The 24,096-nt window shown below is 40.3% G+C and overlaps 2 long non-coding RNA genes across 2 annotated transcripts in view; both read left to right on the top strand.

Moving 5' to 3' along the window:
- LOC309630651 overlaps window positions 1-4,843 on the top strand; it is a 109,082-nt gene extending 104,239 nt beyond the window's left edge. The window contains exon 2 of the long non-coding RNA XR_014245864.1: window positions 3,683-4,843. This is a non-coding gene — a long non-coding RNA (uncharacterized lncRNA). The remainder of the gene's footprint in view (window positions 1-3,682) is intronic.
- The window catches only part of LOC309631385, a 657,985-nt gene that overhangs the window by 281,455 nt on the left and 352,434 nt on the right, over window positions 1-24,096 (top strand). The window lies entirely within an intron of this gene.

Genomic DNA, 24,096 nt, shown 5'->3' with positions numbered 1-24,096 from the left:
GAAAATACAAGATGAGCCTGAAGCATCTTGTAGCTCCAGAAAGTAAGGGAGTGCTCAAAAAGCAAAACAATATGGCCAAAGCTAGAATAGTTTGAGCAACGAAATAAATAACACAGTACTAGATGATATAATCCAAAGTATAAAATAAGTATTCACGAATCCATCCTGATGCAAATAAATAATTGAATAAGTAAATAAATGGGAGAGAGTACATAAATTTCCCATGCAAAAAAATGCTAAATAATTTATGTAGATACTATCCTCTCAAGGAGTGGAATGAACTCCCTGCCCGTTAAGTGTGGTGTATGCTTAGTGACTTGCTTACAAAGGTTACAGTGTAACCTTTGTAACTTTACAGTGGAAAAACCTGGTTAACACTACCTAAGCCAGATGGTCAAGGTCAACATCATCAGTGATAAGTCAAGTTGATAGCATGTCCTCTTGATATGATGTGTTGAGAATGGTGCTTCACTTCCGTAGTCTTCCCCTCAAAAACCCATAGCCCCAGTCCAGCCATGACAAGTGTAGAAGCCAAACTCAAATTGAGGGACATTCTACCAAATTTCTGACCAGTATGCCTCAACTTTATCAAGTTCACCAAAGACAAGGAAAGTCTGAGAAACTGTTACAGCCAAGAGGAGCTGGAGGAGACATATTGACTAATGTCTTATCTAGGCATCTAGAGATCGTTCCCTTATTCTGCAGATAAATACTTCTAAGCTCCAGAAAGAGGGTGTCATTCCAAAGTCACCAGCTAGTTGGTAACAGGTTAAGACTAAAACCTGGGCCTCTGGAACCTCAATATACTTTTCATTCCACCAAGCCATAATTCTTGCCTCTTTTTCTGAATCACATCACTTCTGGTCAGGAAGGAATTGATCTAGCCTGGTTCCCTTCTGTTGTCATTTCAGTTCAGGGACAGACATTTATAAAGAAAAAAGAATCATGTCATATCTTGGGACATAGCAGATTATGACCCAGTCATGTGGTACAGGGCCATCGAGAGGGCCAAGATCTGGAAAGTAGACCCTTCCATGGATAGGGAGAGAGCCAGCCAGAAGTGTACATTATGTCCAGTCTGGCAGGAAGAATTTGGTTTGCAGAGGAAACAGCTCTGAGAGAGGTGGCAGTCCAGGGAGGCATGAGGGTTGAGAGCCAATCGGCAGGCTGGGAAAGGGGACCAGGAATTCAGGAGCAGGGCAGACTAAGACCTACAGACCAGCCGGCAGCCTGGCAGGGACCAGTGTGGTCTCAGCATCCCTCAAGGCTGGTGTTAGAATCAGGACTCTGGACTGGCACAGAAAAGCACAAGCATAGCCCTACAGGCACTTGGCCACAAAGCAAGTGACTAAAACTGTGACCAGGTGCTGGGAATCTACTTATCAAGAATGGCATACGAAGTGAGTACTGGCTTGGCGTCAATACAGAGTCTCCGTTATCAGAACCAGGGCACAGAGTCCAAGTGAAGTGAGCAGAATAAGGGACAGTCTTCCAAATCCCAGGATTCTGGGCCAGATCATCATTTCTTGACATCATTTCTGTTTCAGGTAAGAATTGGTTCAAAAGCCTGGGATAGGACTGATCTCTTGGGTGGAGTTAGTGAGTCCCAGACATGGTGTGAGAAGGAAGCACAGACTGAACTCCAGGCAAAACCTTTCTTCCTGAAAGAATGAATGCTTGTCTGATCTGCAGGCACTACTTTGACAGCCATACCAAACAACACACATGACACACTATTGTAAGGAAACAGTTTATTTTTATCTACCATTGGGTTCCAAGCACATCATTGATCCTCAATAAATATGTGTTGAATAAATAAACATCCATTTGTTTAAAACTGGCAGGTAGACATTTTATTTTCTTAGATGGTTATTTCCATATTCTCTGCTCACATGAAAAATTTCTTAAAAAGCAATGAAAAATACAGAGAAATCAAAAAGTAACATACTGTATGATTCTATTTATATGACTTTTTCAAAAAAACAAAACCATGGAGATGTAGGGCAGATCAGTGGTTTCCAGGGGTTAGGGAAGGCAAGGGAGAGTGTGACTTTCAAGGGATGAAACTAGCATGAGAGAATTCCTTTGTGGTGACAGTAGTTCTTTCTCTTGACTGTGGTGGTGGTTATATGAACCATATATAGGATAAAATGCCATATAATTACACACAAAGACATACAAGAAAAGTAAGTGCATGCAAAAACTAGTAAAATCTGATGTCCAGTTAATGATATTGTGTTGACATTAATTTGTTAAGTGGAGGGAGGCAAAGTGACACAAAAGAAACCAGAATGGCTATGAATTGGTAATTGCTGGAGCTAGGTATATGAAGGCTCTTTGTACTATTCTTTCCACTTTTGTATATGTTTGAAAAATTCTAGAGTAAAGAATTTTAAAATAATAAAACTTTAAAGCAAATACAGAGACCCCCATTTGAGAACTCTTATCAGCTGCCCCACTTGTTACTAGCAGCTGCCTAACATGGAATTAAATATGCATATAGGTATACATCCTATATCACATTTGGCAAATCCAAGCAGCTTCTCCACAACTGGTCATGAAAAACATGGTCATAAGGACAAAGGCATAAAGCAAATACAAATTTGAAATAAACATTTTTTCTTGGTCACAGTGTTTGGGGAGCTGTAAAAGCTACAGCTAACTTGCTTGTCACTTCCTCCCTAACAGCAATGAATTTGGTGCCTGATTTTTTCTAGTAGATCTTCTTTCATCAGCCTTTCCGGTCATTTTTATTCCCTTTCACTTTAGCCTTGACCTCTAATTCACTGTTTTGAAAAAGAAAAAAAAAATAGAATTCAGTGCATGTTTATTCCAAGAATCCTGCTTATTTCCTTCCTTATATTTTCCTATGTCTTCCTCCCTAGAGAGGTCCTGACACAGGACCTGGTTACTACATATTCTTATTTTATAAACTTTGACTGAGGACCCTCTGTTGCCATTTTCTCATTTATTCCTAACGGTCACCCAGTGTGGTAATAATATTGACCCCATTTTACAGATAAGCAATCTGAAATTTAAAGATTTCCACTGGAAACTGCAAAGGTTATACTGGATAAAGTGAAAGATAAATTTCTTGTTCAAGAATAAACTGACTCAGCCCTAATTTTTCTTCATTGGATCACTCTAAAATTCATTTTGAGAGCTCTAAACCATCATTTAGGAAACCCATGGCTGAATGTGGGATTTCTTTTCTTTTTTCTTTTGTCTCTCTTTTAATGAATGAGAAAACTGTGCTACAACAATTAACTCAACTTAGGCTATATGGAGTGTTTTGCAAAAGATTTTTCCATGTAAAGTAAATTAGTTAATTATATCCCATCTCTCTTTTTTAAATTTCTTTTTATTGAAGTATACTTGACTTACTATGTTGTGCCAATCTCTGCTGTACAGCAGAGCGACTCAGTTATACACATATAGACATGCTTCTTTTTATATTCTTTTCCATTCTGGTTTATCACGGGATATTGAATATAGTTCCCTGTGCGCTACACTAGGACCTTATGGCTTACCCATCCTGTATGTAATAGTTTACCTCTGCTGATCCCACACTCCCAGCCCATCCCTCCCCCACAACCCTCCCCCTTGGCAACCACAAGTCTGTTCTCTGTATCTGTGAATCTATTTTTGTTTTGTAGACAGGTTCATTTGTGCCATATTTCAGATTCCACATATAAGTGATATCATATGGTATTTGTCTTTCTCTTTCTGACTTACTTCACTCAGTATGATAATCTCTAGTTGCATCCATGTTGGTGCAAATGACATTATTTCGTTCTTTTTTATGGCTGAGTAATATTCCACTGTATATATGTACCACATCTTCTTTATCCATTCATCTGTCAATGGACATTAGATTGTTTCCATGTTTTGGCTATTGTGAACAGTGTTGCTATGAACATAGGAGTGCATTTATCTTTTGAATTATAGATTTGTCCAGGTATATGCCCAGGAATGGGATTGCTGGATCATACAATAATTCTAATTTTAGTTTTCTGAAGAGCCTCTTCACTGTTTTCCATAGTGGCTGCACCAACTTACATTCTGAATGTGAGATTTCTTATAGAGGGACCAACAGCGTCTTACCTCCATGTGCATCTGCCCCCTCTTGAAGTAAGCTGGAAGAATAAATGAAGAGGAAATCTTTCTACTCACTCTTAACACACCCACTAGCCAACTCACCAAATCCCAGCATAGACTTTCTGTTCTGGAATATCCTAAACCATTCCCATAAGATTGTTGCAAAGCAAGGTTTTCCAAATGTAGTTAACATTGAAAGGGTTAAACAAAAAAAGTTTTTTTCCATTTTCTAAGTGTTTACAAATTAAAAGAGGGATAGTTGTCTCCATGTGTATTATTGCGTTGAGTGCCAAACTTCCTACACAGGACCCAAATTTCTCTATGAGCTATCCATGATCACCGTGATCCACTTTCCCTTACCAGAAGGCTACCCTTTGCTTGTTTTCTTGAGGTAGGAGAAGTCTTGGAGAGTGCTCCATTCCATCTTTGCTTTTTCTGCCCTCTCTCCTTTCCTATTGTCACTTCAGTCCTTCCCCTACAACCAAACAGTGCAAGCCTGATGAGCCACTGGGACTCCCTTCCCTCCACAACTACTCCAGCCTGCACCAGACCAAGAGGAAGGGAAGAATGCTTGAGGTCTGCAGGATATGCTGGCACTCCCAGGGTAAGCCCTGGGGTCAGAGGGTCCCCAGAGACCTGCCAGAGTGACTCTCCAGACAGACCGAGAGCCAGCTGCCGAGGAAGTCTCTCCTTAATTCTACAGCACCACCTTTTTTTTTTTTTTAATATTTTACTTTTTTTTTTTAACATCTTTATTGGAGTATAATTGCTTTACAGTGGTGTGTTAGTTTCTGCTTTATAACAAAGTGAATCAGTTATACATATACATATGTTCCCATATCTCCTCCCTCTTGCATCTCCCTCCCTCCCACCCTCCCTATCCCACCCCCCTAGGTGGTCAAAAAGCACCGAGCTGATCTCCCTGTGCTATGCGGCTGCTTCCCACTAGCTATCTATTTTACTTTTGGTAGTGTATATATGTCCATGCCACTCTCTCACTTTGTCACAGCTTACCCCTTTTGAGGAGAGGTTGTATTTGGAGAGAGTGTCAGGCAAGATCTTGATTGGAAATTGGAGCCGCTAGCTCTCTGAGTAGATGGGGACTTCTACACGGCATCCCTCTTGTGCTTCTGGCTTGGAGCAGAACTGCCTATTATCTCTAAATTCTCATTCTTTTTAAAAGCTCCTATCCTCATGATCAAGCTTGTCTAAATTTGACAATAAATCCAAAGCTATCTCTTCAGCTGAAAGGAATGATATTCTTCTCAAAGAGCTTTGTGCAGGAAAGCAACCTGGACAGAAGAAAAACTATGTCTAATTCTTAAGTGAGATAATAATAATTGAAGGAAGATTAAAAAATGGCATACCAGAACTTAATGTACAACTCAGTGTACAGAGCCAACTGGAATAGGAACCAGGTTCTATAGACCATACAGATGGTCACCTCACCGTTATAAAAGAGGCCAATCATCCTCCCCTGCAGAGACCTCTTGCCCAGATTTTTCATGGAAACACAAAAGAGGACTTGCTTTCAGCTGCATGATCTGGTTTGGCAGTTTCACTCAATGCCTCTGAGCTAAAAGTTATTTGTTCTTTTTCTTTTACCAAGTAGCCATTCTTCCTCTTTTTCTCAATGCTAGACAGTCTCTGTGCCACCTCCCACCCCGAGCTATTCTCTGCCCTTCTGCCTTGCTCTGTGCCCTCAGAGGCTGGGCCTTGAAGACAGCATTTACAGTTGGCGTGTGGCTGGGTTCAGCCAGTGGAAGGCACTGGTAGGAGATCAGAGGGCAGGGGGAAGAAAGATCGGGAATATTCTTCCCCACCACCTCCATGCTTCAGCTTGGTTCTGGGAACCTGACTGTGCCCCTACCCTCCCACAGCTCCCACCAAGAAGCCCTCCTTCCTGACCCACCTCCCACAGGGCTCCATGCCCCACGCCTTGTTCTCAGCCCTAGGGATGGCAGCAGCTTTCCCGCAGATGCTCCTCTCTGGGGGCTCAATATTCCTTGTTCTCCCCTTTAACATCCTGTGCTCACTTTCTGAAGCAGCACCATCAGTAGAGTCTCTGTATTTGCACTGTCCAAGACAAGTTCTGTTTCCTGTCTGGTCTCTGCCTGCTCCAGGCGTGCTCAGCTCCTTGCTGTGACTCAAATACTCCAGGCAGGACACTGCCTCAGGGTCCTTCACATCCTTTTCCATTTCCCTGGAATGCTCATACCCCAGATCTCTGCTCAGCTCACTCCCTTGCCTCCTTCAGGTCTCCGTTTTAATGTCACCTAAAAAATGATACAATTGAACTTATTTACAAAACAGAAACAGACCTACAGAATGAGAGAATGAATTTATAGTTACCAGGGGGGAAGGTGGAGGGGGACAGTTAGGGAGTTTGGGATTGACATGTACACACTTCTATATTTAAAATGGGTAACCAACAAGGACCTACTGTATAGTACAGGGAACTCTGGTCAATATAATGTAACAACCTAAATGGGAAAAGAATTTGAAAAAGAATAGATACATGTATATGCATAACTGAGTCACTTTGCTGTACACCTGAAACTAACACAACATTGTTAATCAGCTATACTCCAATATAAAATAAAAAGTTTTTTAAAATGTTAAAAAAAAATAAATGTCACCTAATCAGAGATACACTTCCGGACCACCCTCTGTAAAATGGCAGCCTCTCCTCATCCCCTTGCACCTGTCACTCTCCGCCTCTCTTCCCCTGCCCTGATTGTCTTCATAATGCTTTTTATCATTTGACATACCATATTTTTTTGTTTTTTTTTCTTTGTCTCTCTTCCCCAACCAGAATGGAACCTCCTTTATAGTTCATTGCTAAACTTAAACAGTACCAGGAACACGATAGGTATTTCATAAACATTTCTTGAATGAATAAATGCATTGTGTGAGCACTGCTTGACTCTTTCCTTTATAACTTCAGGCTGTGAACTCTGCATGCAGCTTTTACCCAGGACTCCCTATAGACCATCTTAGGGAATAATTACCGAATATTTCAAAAGTGCTTACACTTGTACTCAGAGATACTGGATACAGCATAAAGAGAAATCAAGGCATAAAAGGAAAATAATTCCCGAATTCCAACAGCCACCAGGATTTGGAATCTAGAGATAAGCCTCCAAAACTGGGAGTAAGGTACATGAGTGGTCTATACAGCCAAACTAGGAATGGATGCCTTTAAGAGGCAGATCAGGAATGGGTGGGACTGGGCCGGAAAGGAAAGAAGGAGGAAAGGGTAAGTGCTTAGGGAAAGGAGCCATGCGGTGCAGCCAAAGTTTTTGTCCTTGGAGAAGTGCGAAGAAAACTCAAAACCCCACATATTTTCATACTGAGCATCCTATTTATGAGAACTTCCAACCTCCCTCATGTTGCTTAGGCAACACCTTACAGCAAGCCCTTCATCTTCTGAATAAGGAGCCTTGAGAGCTTGCACCTCCTCCTTCACAAGAGTCTAGGGAACATCTAAGAGAAGAAAGTGAGCATCTCAAAATGAAGCTCTGTTGGTCCTGAGGGAAATGTAAGATTTCATTTCATTCATTCATTCTGGCCCACCTCTGGCCCTAGCAAACACTAAGGAATAACTTAGAGATTGTAAGACTTGGACTCTTGGGCTCACCATGATCTGACCACACCTGCGCTGTATCTCCCTACTCACTCCCTGCCCCTTCCCACCCCAGAGCCATGCTGGACCTCTGACTGTCCCTGGTCTTAACAAATTTTAGCCATCCTAATAGGAGTGTAGTGATATCTCATTATGGTTTTTCATTTCCCTAACAACTAATAGTGTTGAGCGTATTTTCATGTGCTTATTTTCCATCTGTATATCTTTTTTGGTGAAGTGCTTGAATTATTTGCCCATGTTTAATTTTATTATTATTAAGTTTTGAGAGTTCTTTATATATTCTGTATACAAGTCTTTTTATCAGAGAAGTGATCTGCAAATATTTTCTCCCAGTGTGTAGCTTAACTTTTTATTCTTTGAATAGTGTCTTTCAAAGAGCTGAGGTTTTAAATTTTGATGAAATATAACTTATCAGTCTGTTCTTTTATGGACCGTGCTTTGCTATTGTATCTAAGAACTCTTCATCTAACCCAAAGTCACGAAGGTTTTCCCTTTTCCTCCTATGTTTTGGAAATTTTTCTGTTATCTAGTTAATTCCATTATGGTCAGAGGACATACTTTGTATGATTTCAATTCTTTTAAATCTGTTAAGATTTGTTTTATGACCCAGGATATGGCCTATCTTGATGAATGTTCCATGTGTTCTTGAAAAGAATGTGTATTCTGCTGTTACTAGGTGGAGTGCATTTAAATGGCAATTATGTCCAGTTGGTTGATGGTGTCATTTGGTTCTTCTGTATCCTCGCTGATTTTCTGCCTGCTAGCTCCATCAATTACTGAGAGAGGACTTGTGACATTTCCAACTATAATTGTGAAGTTGTCTATTTCTCTTTTTAGTCTGTCAGTTTGTTCCTTCATACATTTTGGAGCTCTGTTGTTAGAGGCAAAACACTTAGGATTGGTATGTCTACTTTATGAACTGATTCTTTTTTCATTATGTGATGTTTAAGGTGCCTCTTTATCCCTGGCAATTCATTTTTCTGTGGGATCTACTTTGTCTCATGCTAATATAACCCCTCTCCTTCTTTCCATTGGTTGGCATTTGAGAAATCATCTTCCATCCTTCTGCTTTTAACCTACACATTTGAAAGGAGTTTTTTATAATGTAATTATTAATATGCTTGGATTTAGGTTTACCATTTTATTCTTTGTTTTCTACTTGTTCCCTCTGTTTTTTGTTCCTCTCTTTCTCCTTTCCTGCCTTCTTTAGGATTATGTGAACATTTTTCAGTATTCCATTTTAATCTATCTATTGCACTTTTTACTATACCTCTTTGTATACGTTTTTCAGTGGTTGCTCTTGGAATTACAGTATACATAGTTAACTTTTCCAATCTAATTTAATTCAATATTTTACCCCTTCAAGTGGAATGTAGAAAACTTACCCCCCCATATGGGCCCCCTTACTCTCCCCATTTAATGTTTTAGTTGTCCTATGTTATAGCTACATTTGTTGAAAACTCTATCAGACGATGTTATAATTTTTTGTTTTTAACCATCAAACGTATTTTAAATAACTCAATAAAAGGAGAATAGTCTATGAAATTTACCAAGATATTTATTATCTCTGTTACCCTTCCTTCATTCTTGATGTTCCAATTTTCCTTCTGGTATAATTTCTTTTCTGTCTGAAGACTTCCTTTAGCAATTCTTTTTAGAGCAATTCTGCTAGTGACAAACTTTTTTCTATTTCTTTCATCTGAGAATTTTTTATCTTGCCTTCATTCCTGGAGAACATTCTCACTGGATATAGAATTCTAGATGGACAGTTTTCTTCTTTGAGCACTTGTAAAACGTCATTTCTTCTGGCTCCATGACTTCTGACGAGTAATCAGAGAAATTCAGTTATTAGAAGCATTATTCTCCTACAGATAACGCACCATTTCTCCCTTGCTACTCTCAATTTTTCTGTCTGTAATATTCAGCAGTTTAATTATGATATATTTGGGTGTGGCTTGCTTTGAATTTGCCTGGTTCAAGGTTCACTGAATTTGTTGAATCTGTAGGTTTCTGACTTCCACCAAATTTGGAAAGTTTTCAGATAATTTTTTCTTAGCCTCAAACTCTCCTTTCCTTCTGGTGCCTTGATGATATGAATATCTGACCTTTTGTTATTGTCTTACAGATCCCTGAGATCTATTCCCTATTTTTAATCTTTTTTTCTCTCTGTTGTTCTGATTAGATAAATTTCTATTGATCTATCTTCATGTTTTGACTCTCTTCTGTCATCCCTATTCTGCTATTGAGTCCATCTAGTGGAGTTTTGTTTTTGTTTTGGGGTTAACAAATTTTCTTTTCCCAAGTTCCCTCTTTTACATTTTCTATTTCTTTGCTGAGAATTTCAATTTTTTTCATTCATTTCAGGAGTGCTCTCCCTTATTTGTTGGAGCATTTTTATAATAACTGCTTTAAATATTTGTCAGTGTTAGCTAGACATTGACTTCTGTTGATTGTCTTTTTCCATACAGGTTGAGGGTTTTCTGGTTCTTTGTATGCCAAGTAATTTTGAATTGTATCCTGGACATATTGAGTATTACTTTCTGAGATTTTTGGTTGCATTTAAATCCTACAAAGAATGCATTTTTTTTCATGTTAGCAAACAAGTGACTCAGTTTGTTTTAGGCCACAAGTTTTCATTAGCCTTATAAATGTTATGGTTCCAATATCAGTTCATTTTTCAAAGCCTGTGTAGTGTTGTTTACATCTATTTCACATGTATACCACCTAATGGCCAGTCTGGGACTTGGGTAGTGATATGTCCCGTAGTTCAGTTCTCAAAATCTATACATATTACTCTGGGTCAAGTCCACACCACACACAGCTCAGGGAGGTAGCCCTGGAGTTCATAAACCACCGTAAGGGGTTTCCCTGGAGTTTTGGGTTCCTGCAGACTCCCACTGCTGCTGCTACTGCCATGGGATTACTTGGGCTAGGACAAAAGAAAATGAAGAAAATACTAAAAATGGGAAAAAAGAAAAATGAGAGATTTCTGCACTCTTTCTAAATATTAGGTGTTTTTTTCCCACTCAAGCCAGAACTAGAGGAATCCTTCTGGACCTCTCTCTGTCCACATCCCACTGCCCACTTCCAGGTTTGGTGTTGACTTAATTCAGGGAAATACTAGAAAGGGTGGAAATGATAACCTCACCTCCAATTCAGCGCTAAAACAAATTCTAACCTTTTCCCCCAATCCACCTGAGACCATCTACTTTTCAGAGTCCTCAAATAGCTGCCCCAAGCATTTTGTCCAGGCTTTGCATTCAGTGGGAGACACAGACTAGAGTGTGCTTACTCTATCTTACCCAAAACCAGAACATTTTTCTGTAATGTTTTTAAATGGGAAAAAAACTTATAATTTTAATTGTTCCCATATTTTTCTAATTAAAAATAACAATAAGACAAAGTGGCCAAAACAGTTGCCTAACCTGGATTTGTCCTTCAGAAGGATGGGTAGCTTTTCCGGCTATCTCCATGTGACATGACTCCAGATTATTTGATAAGGACTCTAAATAAGTTCTGAGGAGAACTTCATGGAACTAACAAGCAATGCAGTCACTTCTGGGCTGTGTGAGTTTTCATTGGTTGAATAAAGCATGGCGATTATTCACCTGGGTTCCAATCTTCAAGAGTCAAGAACAGCCTGTGCTTGGAACAGCAAAACCAACCTTAACTGGATATTAATGGAACCACTACACTTGAGTGGTTCGATAGGAGTTATGTTCCCTCTTCCAGAAGAGAATTGTAACAATGGTTGAGTACTTCTATGTGCAGGCACTGTACCGGGTATTGCTCATACATTATTTAATCTAGTCCTCACCACAACCAGAGAGGTAGGTAATATTTGCATCATTTACAGTTGTGAAATCTGAGTAAGATTAAGGCACTTCCCAGGTTCCCAGAGCTACTAAGTGGTGAGACACAATTTGAATCTGGTTCCAGTGTCTTTAATTTTCTCACACATTATGTTGCCCCTTGAGGGAAGTATTTATGTTTGATTACTCTTTGTATAGCCAAGACTTTCCACCCAGTAGAACTCCTTAAATGGATTCGTTACTTTAATAACCAACACTAGCCTATATCTTGTTGGGTTTTTTCCTCCTTTTCTTCCTGTTGTTTTCCTTGCTCCCCACTGTGTCCTCCAAAGAGACCCTGAACTTCTCAAAAATCTGACATCAAACATCTGGTCATTTAGAAACATTGGAATGATTGACTAGATTTCTCAGTTTCCGTCCAGGTGCTGAGCATGGTAGAGACACTGCAAGCCCTATCTATTCCTTCCTCTGTGTCTTCACACCACAGCCAGTGCCGGGATCTGCATACAACGAGCATCTCATAAATACTGCCAGGTAGTCCAGTGCTTGGCCAACCCTTGATTCCTGTCTCCCTATTCCTGGGCACCTGCTCTTTTATCCCACCTTCCCCATGCCTCTGGAGAATCTGCACTACACTTCTAAGTTTCCATAAAAGGGATTCTTGTATCTGGAGATATTGGATGATGTGACCTTTGAGGCTGTTTCAAATGCTAACATTCTGTGCCCCTGTGATTCTAGGAAAGTAGCACCAGCTGATGGCCGGCTCTTGGGAAGAGCAAAGAGACAAGTGGCAAAACTCCCGCTCTGTGAACCAGGGGACACCAAGTGATGTGCCTTCTTTGACCTACAAGCCATCAGACCTTATTAACATACCCTAAGAAGTAGCTCTCAAAGGTGATAAGAATTATGTGGGTGCGTCACAAAATGCTGATTCCCTGGCCTAGCTAACAGATTCTGAATCAATATGTGTGCTAGGTCACAGGATTCTGCAGTTTTAACAAGTGCCCACAGGTAATTCTGATACAGGTGGACCACAACACACCTTAAGAAATCCTGGACTAAAGGAAAAGTATTAGTAGGTTGCCTTGTTTTGCACAACACTTAGATCAGCAAGCACTCAGCACAAGTGAGCTGTTGGTAAGTAATTCTGGACATAAATGTTTTTGCCTAAATTAAGAAACAGAATATCTGTAATAATAATAACAACAATAGCTATGAGTTGCTTGGGGCTTATTCTCAGCTACCTAACAACGCTAGGTATGAGTACACACTATCCGTTTAATCCTCAAACCTTGTCTGGACAGGTTCTACTGTCTGAATTTCAAAGAGGACAAATTTAAAACTTAAGTGTTAATTCAAGTCACAAAGTTGGTACTTGGCTAAGCCTGGATTTGAACACAGGCTTGTGTGACTCCAAAGACAGTGCTCACTCCACGCCACACTTCCTCTCCTCCCAGTAATGACTTTGGGGAAAAGGAAGGGTCATTATTACGTATAAGCTCTGCCTGGTATTAGCCTATCTCCCTTAAAATTAGACAGAAATATGTTTGGTCATAAAGAAAAACCCCTGACAATGAGCCGAGGGGAAGTTGGACTCTTCCATTAAATGTCTTTAACGTATAAAGGACTCAATTAAGCTTCATTCTTCCTGTAGGCAGAGAAACCGAAAAGATGATTCCTCCAAGTCTTTTTCAGGCCAAGAATTCCATTAAATGTTGCCCTCTACTAAATATCTGTCTCCATGCTAAGGGACTTTCTGCAGTCAGCTTTGCTGGCCTGTAGGTGCAAACATCTGGAAGGCAGGTGTTTGATTTTGTAGGTGCCAGAGGACACACAGCTGAGCTGCACAGCTGAGGGGTCAGGGGAGGAAATGTCTTACACTGATGTAGCACCTTCCAACTCTCCCCAAACCCCCTTCAGCGGGGAAGTGATGGGGGGCAGGAGGTGATTGGAGGGCCACCAGCTGTGGAACAGCAGCACAGGGGAGCATTTAAGACCAGGACAGGAAGTGAAACACAGAAGGGCAGTCAGTCTCAGGAAGGGGTCGGAGGGAAGTGGAGGAGAATGGGACTAAATCTTCCTGCCTGATGCTGCTCTGGGGAAGTCCTGTTTAAACTCAGAGAGAGAGGAGTCTCCGCTTCTAGCTCTCCTAGGAGAGGTGAAAGGAGGAAAAGGAAAGAGCATTTTCCTTTCATTAAAAACCAAAAGAGTCATACAGGCAATATTTGTTTGCTCTTCCATTTCATACCCTGACCTGGAGGTTATGGGGTTCAAAGAGCCCACCAACTCTCACATGGGCAAGAAGTGGCCTCAGTTTTCTTCTCCTTCTTTTTTTTAAAATCCATTTGTATCATATTCCTAGTCTCTAACCTACCAGGAGGGGGAAAAAAAAATGAGCTTCCATTCTCATAAGAGTTTTCTCCCCAGAATTGTGCCAACATTGAAGAGGCCTGTCTGATCGTAGATAATGGATTCAGCTGGCACCTGCTAGGATGTCCCTTGTGCCAGCCTGAACAATCTCTGCATGTCCAAAGTCCACCGTGCCCTGACTCCAGCCTCCCTAGATCCCCAGACCACCATTCCCTCCAAGACCAGCCTCCTCTCCAGGACACCACCAGGACCCCTCCCAACTCACTCTGGGGATGTCTATACTCTGCCTGCCACTATCTAAGACATTTGTCTCCCTCCTTTTTCCCTCCCACTCCCACCGAGAAAATCTTCTGGTGGCTTTAGTCATTTACAAAAGACAGAGAGAGACTTTGATTTCAATGTGTCTTCTATGTTCCATTCTGCAAGGAAAGGAATTAATCAAATGTAAAATTTATATAACCTTTTTATGTGCTAAGCACTGCTCTAAGCACATTATACATGTTAGCTCGTTTAATTCTCACAAAAACATTATGAGGTAGGTCCTATTGTCATCCCATTTTACAGACAAGGAAAGTGAGGCACAAAGAGGCTAAGTAACTTTACCCAGGGACACACAGCTGGGCAATGGCAGAACTGGGGTTTGAAGCCAGTCTGTCTCTATAGTCTGTGATCCATGATATAAACTCTACTTCTCAAAAATTACCTCTTTGAAACTAGAAAAGGGAGAAACACAGATTAAAACACACACAATTTAACATTTCAAAATTATTTTTCCTCACTAGGAGATAAGTGAATAAGTTTCCTAGGCATCTCTAGATACTTGCCCAGTACCTCTGTGATACTATATAAGTTTACGTGTGCTCAAATGTCACTAGCAAAGAAAAGGACAAGAAAAGATTAAAAAAAAAAAAAAAGGAAGAAGGAAAAACAAGTTCTGCCTAAAAAAGATTAACCTCGACTAGACCAAATATGAAACCAGAAGTAACTAATTTACTTTGAGGAGCAGGGTTAAAAGTTTCAACAAATGGTGATTGAGTTCAATTTCAAAAAAAATAAAGTTTCCTTTCTAAAACTCTGAGTTGAGTGATGTTTTTACCTGATACACATGTTCTCTATCACTTGTAAAGTAGAAATGTGTTTTATTTTGTTTTTTTTTAAAGAACTTCTACAGTTGGAGGTAGGGAGAGGGTCCATAAAAATTTCAAATAGAGCCATCAGATAGCAACATGTTTACCACAATAAAAAGTAAATCTTGTTTCTATATCATGACGCCTGATTTCCCTCCTGTTCCCTACTCAAACTTCTTGGTCCTTTGAAAGCAACATGGCACAATCTGAATCCTTTATTCTTCTCCCAAAACTACCCCCACTCCTATATTCTCCACCTTAATTTCAGCATTACCATCTTTTCAGTCTCCCAAGCCTGAAACCCAAGAGTCAGCCTGTATTTTTCTCGTTCCATCAGTCCCTAGGATCAAATCAATCTTTGAGAACTACTGACCCTTCTTCCCAAATATCTTTCAATTTAATTTCTTCTTCATCCCCACTTCTACTGTAATGAGTTCAGGTCCCCATTATTCTTACCTAGGTGTTTTCCCACCACCTAAAACTAGTCTCTGGGACTCCTTTCTCTTCTTCTTCTAATCCCAACTCTTTCCCATTGTTACCATCATCTTATGACTATGCCATCTCTCCCGTGGTTCCCAAAAACCTGTAGTAGAAGCTTGTGTCCTCATTGGCTCTCAAGGTTGGCAAAATTTGGTCCCAAGCCCACCTTACCAATTTCACTTCCTTCCTTCTGAAAACCACAGTCCCTCTGTTACAACCCACCAGACAGCCACTGTTCGTGCAAAATACCCCATTCTTTTTCCTGTTCTGTATTTTTGCATGTGTAGTTTCCTCCACCTGGAATTCACTTCTCCCTTTTCTCTGCCCAAAGCACTCCTACATGTCTTTCAAGAATCAGTTGCAATGTCACCTCTGTGATGACACCTCCCCCACTTGCCTAAGCAACTTTAGCATCCTGTATAGTATCCCAAAAGCTGACTTTAAACATAAAGAAATAAATATAATCAAGTTGGATGTCTTCTGACCCCAGACTATGAGATCCTGTACATCTGTACATCTGTAGTAACTATAAAAGAGCCTAGCACACAGAGGCAACTCCAGTTTTCTTCAATGAATAGCTGGTGTAACATTATACAAATATTACAAAATATTTTTATCAAACACAGTATCATTTTATCACATTAGAAGTCAGCATAGAGTATGTTCAGGAGAGCAGAATGCCTGGCATTGAATCCTGGCTCTACTTGCCTGCTTTCATAACTTGAGCAATCTACAATACTTAAACTCTCTATGCCTCAGTTTCCTCATCTGCAAAGTGGGATGCTATTAGTACAGACTTCTAGGGGTTGTACAGAGCATTAAATGAGTTTTATGCATGGAAGGAACTTAGAATAATGTCCAGCAAATAGGACTCAATAAACTATGGTTACTATTATCAGTAACTACGGTTACTTTATTACTTTATAAAGATTACTTTACAAGATTTCATTACTAAGACCTCTCTCACATACACCCCTTTCTTTTAAATGACCTGGAATCTAAAATCGAGCAATTCCAAGCACAGATTTCTAATTTATATTATACTCCATCTATCAGTGTTTTATTTATTTATTTTTTTTTTAAAGTTTTCATTTAAAATATGCATTTTATTTCAGTGAGCTGCTTTCAGGATAATGCAGTTCATCGTTTTATTATACATAGCCCTTTTTTTTAACATCTTTATTAGAGTATAATTACTTTACAATGGTGTATTACTTCCTGCTTTATAACAAAGTGAATTAGTTATACATATACATATGTCCCCATATCTCTTCCTTCTTGCATCTCTCTCCCTCCCACCCTCCCTATCCCACCCCTCTAGGTGATCACAAAACACCGAGCTGATCTCCCTGTGCTATGCAGCTGCTTCCCACTAGCTATCTATTTTACGTTTGGTAGTGTATATATGTCCATGCCACTCTCTCACTTTGTCCCAGCTTACCCTTCCCCCTCCCCGTACCCTCAAGTCCATTCTCTATTGGGTCTGCATCTTTATTCCCAACTTGCCCCTAGGTTCTTCTGACCTTTTTTTTTTTTCTTTTTTTAGATTCCATACATTTGTGTTAGTATACAGCATTTGTTTTTCTCTTTCTGACTTACTTCACTCTGTATGACAGATTCTAGGTCCATCCACCTCACTACAAATAACTCAGTTTTGTTCCTTTTTATGGCTGAGTAATATTCTGTTGTATATATGTGCCACATCTTCTTTATTCATTCATCTGTTGATGGACACTTAGGTTGCTTCCATGTCCTGGCTATTGTAAATAGAGCTGCAATGAATATTTTGGTACATGACTCTTTTTGAATTATGGTTTTCTCAGGGTATATGCCCAGTAGTGGGATTGCTGGGTCGTATGGTACTTCTAGATTTAGTTTTTTAAGGAACCTCCATACTGTTCTCCATAGTGGCTGTATCAATTTACATTCCCACCAACAGTGCAAGAGGGTTCCCTTTTCTCCACACCCTCTCCAGCATTTATTGTTTGTAGATTTTTTGATGATGGCCATTCCGACCGGTGTGAGATGATATCTCTTTGTAGTTTTGATTTGCATTTCTCTAATGATTAATGATGTTGAGCATTCTTTCATATGTTTGTTGGCAAGCTGTATATCTTCTTTGCAGAAATGTCTGTTTAGGTCTTCTGCCCATTTTTGGATTGGGTTGTTTGTTTTTTTGATATTGAGCTGCATGTGTTGCTTGTATGTTTTGGAAATTAATCCTTTGTCAGCTGCTTCATTTGCAAATATTTTCTCCCATTCTGAGGGTTGTCTTTTCGTCTTGTTTATGGTTTCCTTTGCTGTGCAAAAGCTTTGAAGTTTCATTAGGTTCCATTTGTTTATCTTTGTTTTTATTTCCATTTCTCTAGGAGGTGGGTCAAAAAGGATCTTGCTGTGATTTATGTCATAGAGTGTTCTGCCTATGTTTTCCTCTAAGAGTTTGATAGTGTCTGGCCTTACATTTAGATCTTTAATCCATTTTGATTTTATTTTTGTGTATGGTGTTAAGTAGTGTTCTAATCTCATTCTTTTACATGTAGCTGTCCAGTTTTCCCACCACCACTTATTGAAGAGGCTGTCTTTTCTCCACTGTATATTCTTGCCTCCTTCATCAAAGATAAGGTGACCATATGTGCGTGGGTTTATTTCTGGGCTTTCTATCCTGTTCCATTGATCTATATTTCTGTTTTTGTGCCAGTACCATACTGTCTTGATTACTGTAGCTTTGTAATATAGTCTGAAGTCAGGAAGCCTGATGCCTCCAGCTCCGTTTTTCTTTCTCAAGATTGTTTTTGCTATTCAGCGTCTTTTGTGTTTCCATACAAATTGTGAAATTTTTTGTTCTAGTTCTGTGAAAAATGCCAGTGGTAGTTTGATAAGGATTGAATTGAATCTGTAGATTGCTTTGGGTAGTAGAGCCATTTTCACAATGTTGATTCTTCCAATCCAAGAACATGGTATATCTCTCCATCTATTTGTATCATCTTTAATTTCTTTCATCAGTGTCTTATAATTTTCTGCATACAGGTCTTTTGTCTCTTTAGGTAGGTTTATTCCTAGATATTTTATTCTTTTTGTTGCAATGGTAAATGGAAGTGTTTTCTTAATTTCATTTTCAGATTTTTCATCATTAGTGTATAGGAATGCCAGAGATTTCTGTGCATTAATTTTGTATCCTGCTACTTTACCAAAATCATTGATTAGCTCTAGGAGTTTTCTGGTAGCATCTTTAGGATCCTCTATGTATAGTATCATGTCATCTGCAAACAGTGACAGCTTTACTTCTTCTTTTCCAATTTGAATTCCTTTTATTTCTTTTTCCTCCCTGATTGCTGTGGGTAAAACTTCCAAAACTATGTTGAATAATAGTGGTGAAAGTGGGCAACCTTGTCTTGTTCCTGATCTTAGTGGAAATGGTTTCAGTTTTTCACCATTGGAACGATGTTGGCTGTGGGTTTGTCATATATGGCCTTTATTATGTTGAGGCAAGTTCCCTCTATGCCTACTTTCTGGAGGGTTTTTATCATAAATGGGTGTTGAATTTTGTTGAAAGCTTTCTCTGCATCTATTGAGATGATCATATGGGTTTTCTCCTTCAATTTGTTAATATGGTGTATCACGTTGATTGATTTGCATATATTGAAGACTCCTTGCATTCCTGGGATAATCCCCACTTGATCATAGTGTATGATCCTTTTAATGTGCTGTTGGATTCTGTTTGCTAGTATTTTGTTGAGGATTTTTGCATCTATCTTCATCAGTGATATTGGCCTTTCTTTGTGACATCTTTGTCTGGTTTTGGTATCAGAGTGATGGTGGCCTCATAGAATGAGTTTGGGAGTGTTCCTCCCTCTGCTATATTTTGGAAGAGTTTGAGAAGGATAGGTGTTAGCTCTTCTCTAAATGTTTGATAGAATTACCCTGTGAAGCCATCTGGTCCTGGGCTTTTGTTTGTTGGAAGATTTTTAATCACAGTTTCAATTTAAGTGCTTGTGATTGGTCTGTTCATATTTTCTATTTCTTCCTGGTTCAGTCTCGGAATGTTGTGCATTTCTAAGACTTTGTCCATTTCTTCCAGGTTGTCCATTTTATTGGCATATAGTTGCTTGTAGTAATTTCTCATGATCTTTGTATTTCTGCAGTGTCCGTTGTTACTTCTCCTTTTTCATTTCTAATTCTATTGATTTGAGTCTTCCTTTTTTTCTTGATAAGTCTGGCTAATGGTTTATCAATTTTGTTTATCTTCTCAAAGAACCAGCTTTTAATTTTATTGATCTTTGTTATCGTTTCCTTCATTTCTTTTTCATTTATTTCTGATCTGATCTTTATGATTTCTTTCCTTCTGCTAACTTTGGCGTTGTTTTGTTCTTCTTTCTCTAATTGCTTTAGGTGTAAGGTTAGGTTGTTTATTTGAGATGTTTCTTGTTTCGTAGGCTTGTATAGCTATAAACTTCCCTCTTAGAACTGCTTTTGCTGCATCCCATAGGTTTTGTGTCATTGTGTTTCCATTGTCATTTGTTTCTAGGTATTTTTTATTTCCTCTTTGATTTCTTCAGTGATCTCTTGGTTATTAAGTAGTGTGTTGTTTAGCCTCCATGTGTTTCTATTTCTTACAGATTTTTTCCTGTAATTGATACCTAGTCTCATAGCGTTGTGGTCGGAAAAGATACTTGATACGATTTCAATTTTCTTAAATTTACCAAGGCTTGATTTGTGACCCAAGATATGATCTATCCTGGAGAATGTTCCATGAGCACTTGAGAAGAATGTGTGTTCTGTTGTTTTTGGATGGAATGTCCTATAAATATCAATTAAGTCCATCTTGTTTAATGTATCATTTAAAGCTTGTGTTTATTTATTTTCATTTTGGATGATCTGTCCATTGGTGAAAGTGGGGTGTTAAAGTCACCTACTATGATTGTGTTACTGTCGATTTCCCCTTTTATGGCTGTTAGTATTTGCCTTATGTATTGAGGTGCTCCTATGTTGGGTGCATAAATATTTACAATTGTTATACCTTCTTCTTGGATTGATCCCTTGAACATTATGTAGTGTCTTCTTTGTCTCTTGTAATAGTCTTTGTTTTAAAGTCTACTTTATCTGATATGAGAATTGCTACTCCAGCTTTCTTTTGATTTCCATTTGCATGGAATATCTTTTTCCATCCCCTCACTTTCAGTCTGTATGTGTCCCTAGGTCTGAAGTGGGTCTTGTGTAGACAGCATATATACGGGTCTTGTTTTTGTATTCATTCAGCCAGTCTATGTCTTTTGGTTGGAGCATTTAATCCATTTACATTTAAGATAATTATCAATATGTACGTTCCTATTACCATTTTCTTAATTATTTTGGGTTTATTATTGTAGGTCTTTTCCGTCTCTTGTGTTTCCTGCCTAGAGAAGTTCCTTTAGCATTTGTTGTAAAGCTGGTTTGGTGGTGCTGAATTCTCTTAGCTTTTGCTTGTCTGTAAAGCTTTTAATTTCTCCATCAAATCTGAATGAGATCCTTGCTGGGTAGAGTAATCTTGGTTGTAGGTTTTTCTCTTTCATCACTTTAAATATGTACTGCCACTCTCTTCTGGCTTGCAGACTTTCTGCTGAAAGATCAGCTGTTAACCTTATGGGGATTCCCTTATGTGTTACTTGTTGTTTCTCTCTTGCTGCTTTTAATATTTGTTCTTTGTATTTAATTTTTGATAGTTTGATTGATATGTGTCTTGGCATGTTTCTCCTTGGATTTATCCTGTATGGGACTCTCTGTGCTTCCTGGACTTGATTAACTATTTCCTTTCCCATATTAGGGAAGTTTTCAACTATAATCTCTTCAAATATTTTCTCAGTCCCTTTCTTTTTCTCTTCTTCTTCTGGGACCCCTATAATTTGAATGTTGTTGTGTTTAATGTTGTCCCAGAGGTGTCTGAGACTGTCCTCAATTCTTTTCATTCTTTTTTCTTTATTCTGCTCTGCAGTAGTTATTTCCACTATTTTATCTTCCAAGTCACTTATCCGTTCTTCTGCCTCAGTTATTCTGCTATTGATCCCTTCTAGAGAATTTTTAATTTCATTTATTGTGTTGTTCATCTCTGTTTGTTTGCTCTCTTGTTCTTCTAGGTCCTTGTTAAACGTTTCTTGTATTTTCTCCATTCTATTCCCAATATTTTGGATCATCTTTACTATCATTATTTTGAATTCTTTTTCAGGTAGACTGCCTATTTCCTCTTCATTGTTAGGTCTGGTGGGGTTTTGCCTTGCTCCTTCATCTGCTGTGTGTTTCTCTGTCTTCTCATTTTGCTTAACTTACTGTGTTTGGGGTCTCCTTTTTGCAGGCTGCAGGTTCATAGTTTCCATTGTTTTTGGTGTCTGTCCCCAGTGGCTAAGGTTGGTTCAGTGGGTTGTGTAGGCTTCCTGGTGGAGGGGACTAGTACTTGTTTTCTGGTGGATGAGGCTGGATCTTGTCTTTCTTGTGGGCAGGTCCACGTCTGGTGGTGTGTTTTGGGGTGTCTGTGGCCTTATTATGATTTTAGGCAGCCTCTGTGCTAATGGATGGGTTTGTGTTCCTGTCTTGCTAGTTGTTTGGCATGAGGCGTCCTGCACTGTAGCTTGCTGGTTGTTGAGTAGAGCTGGGTCTTGGCATTGAGATGGAGATCTCTGAGAGATTTTTGCCATTTGATATTACGTGGAGCTGGGAGGTCTCTTGTGGACAGTGTCCTGAACTTGGCTCTCCCACCTCAGTGGCACAGCCCTGATGCCTGGCTGCAGCACCAAGAGCCTGTCCTCCACACGGCTCAGAATAAAAGGGAGAAGAGAAAGAAAGAAAGAAGATAAAATTAAATTAAATTAAATTAAATTAAGTAAAATTAAATAAAATAAATTTATTAAAATTAAAAATAAAAATAATTATTAAGAAATAAAATTTTTTTAAGTTAAAAAAAAAAAACAGACAGCAGCCTAGGTCAAATGGTAAAAGCAAAGCTATACAGACAAAATCACACACAGAAGCATACACATACACACTCACAAAAAGAGAAAAAGGGAAAAAGTATATATATCGTTGCTCCCAAAGTCCAGCTCCTCAATTTGGGATGATTCGTTGTCTCTTCAGGTATTCCACAGACGCAGGCACATCAAGTTGATTGTGGAGATTTAATCCGCTGCTTCTGAGGCTGCTGGGAGAGATTTCCCTTTCTCTTCTTTGTTCGCACAGCTCCCGGGGTTCAGCTTTGGATTTGGACCCACCTCTGCGTGTAGGTCGCCTGAGAGCATCTGTTCTTCGCTCACACAGGACAGGGTTAAAGGAGCAGCTGCTTCGGGGGCTCTGGCTCACTCAGGCGGGGGGAGGGAGGGGTACGGATGTGGGGCGAACCTGCGGCGGCAGAGGCATCGTGACTTTGCACCAGCCTGAGGCGCGCCATGCGTTCTCCCGGGGAAGTTGTCCCCGGATCACGGGACCCTGGCAGTGGCGGGCTGCACAGGTTCCTGGGAGGGGCGGTGTGGAGAGTGACCTGTGCTCGCACACAGGCTTCTTGGTGGCAGCAGCAGCAGCCTTAGCGTCTCCTGCCCGCCTCTGGGGTCTGCGCTGATCGCCGCGGCTCGCGCCCGTCTCTGGAGCTCGTTTAGGCGGCGCTCTGAATCCCCTCTCCTCGCGCCCCATGAAACAAAGAGGCAAGAAAAAGTCTCTTGTCTCGTCAGCAGCTCCAGACTTTTTCCCGGACTCCCTCCCGGCTAGCTGTGGCGCACTAGCCCCTTCAGGCTGTGTTCACGCCGCCAACCCCAGTCCTCTCCCTGCGATGCGACCGAAGCCCGAGCCTCAGCTCCCAGCCCCGCCCGCCCCGGCAGGTGAGCAGACAAGCCTCTTGGGCTGGTGAGTGCTGCTCAGCGCCGAGCCTCTGTGCGGGAATCTCTCCGCTTTGCCCTCTGCACCCCTGTGGCTGCGCTCTCCTCCGTGGCTCTGAAGCTTCCCTGCTCCGCCACCCGCAGTCTCCACCCGCAAAGGGGCTCCTAGTGTGTGGAAACCTTTCCTCATTCACGGCTCCCTCCCACTGGTGCAGGTCCCGTCCCTATTCTTTTGTCTCTGTTGTTTCTTTTTTCTTTTGCCCTACCCAGGTACGTGGGGAGTTCCTTGCCTTGTGGGAAGTCTGAGGTCTTCTGCCAGCGTTCAGTAGGTGTTCTATAGGAGCAGTTCCACGTGTAGATGTATTTATGATGTATTTGTGGGGAGGAAGGTGATCTCCGCGTCTTACTCTTCCGCCATCTTGAAGCTCCTCCCATATCAGTGTTTTAAAACAAAGGTAGACAGCATTTCTTCACAAGACCTTTCTTGCCAGCTTCTCTCTGTGACTTGCCTGTCAGGTCCAGGAGGCAGATACCATGTTTATACCCTGCCTATTTCCTCTTTTTTCCCTTCCACTCAGTGGGTTTCCCAGAGCAAGATTTCTCCTTGGACCTAAGAACCTCCTGGGGAACGTGTTAAACGACAGAGCCCCAAGGCACCTCAGATTCTGACTCAGTAGATCTGGCGTAGAGTCCCAACATCTATTTTTACAGCTCCCAAACTGATTGTATTG

The sequence above is a fragment of the Balaenoptera borealis genome (assembly GCF_965194805.1).
Source record: "Balaenoptera borealis genome assembly, chromosome: 6".
NCBI lineage: Eukaryota > Metazoa > Chordata > Mammalia > Artiodactyla > Balaenopteridae > Balaenoptera > Balaenoptera borealis.
The sequence above is the reverse complement of the archived record's forward strand: the minus strand, read 5'-3'. Positions and strand labels throughout refer to the sequence as shown.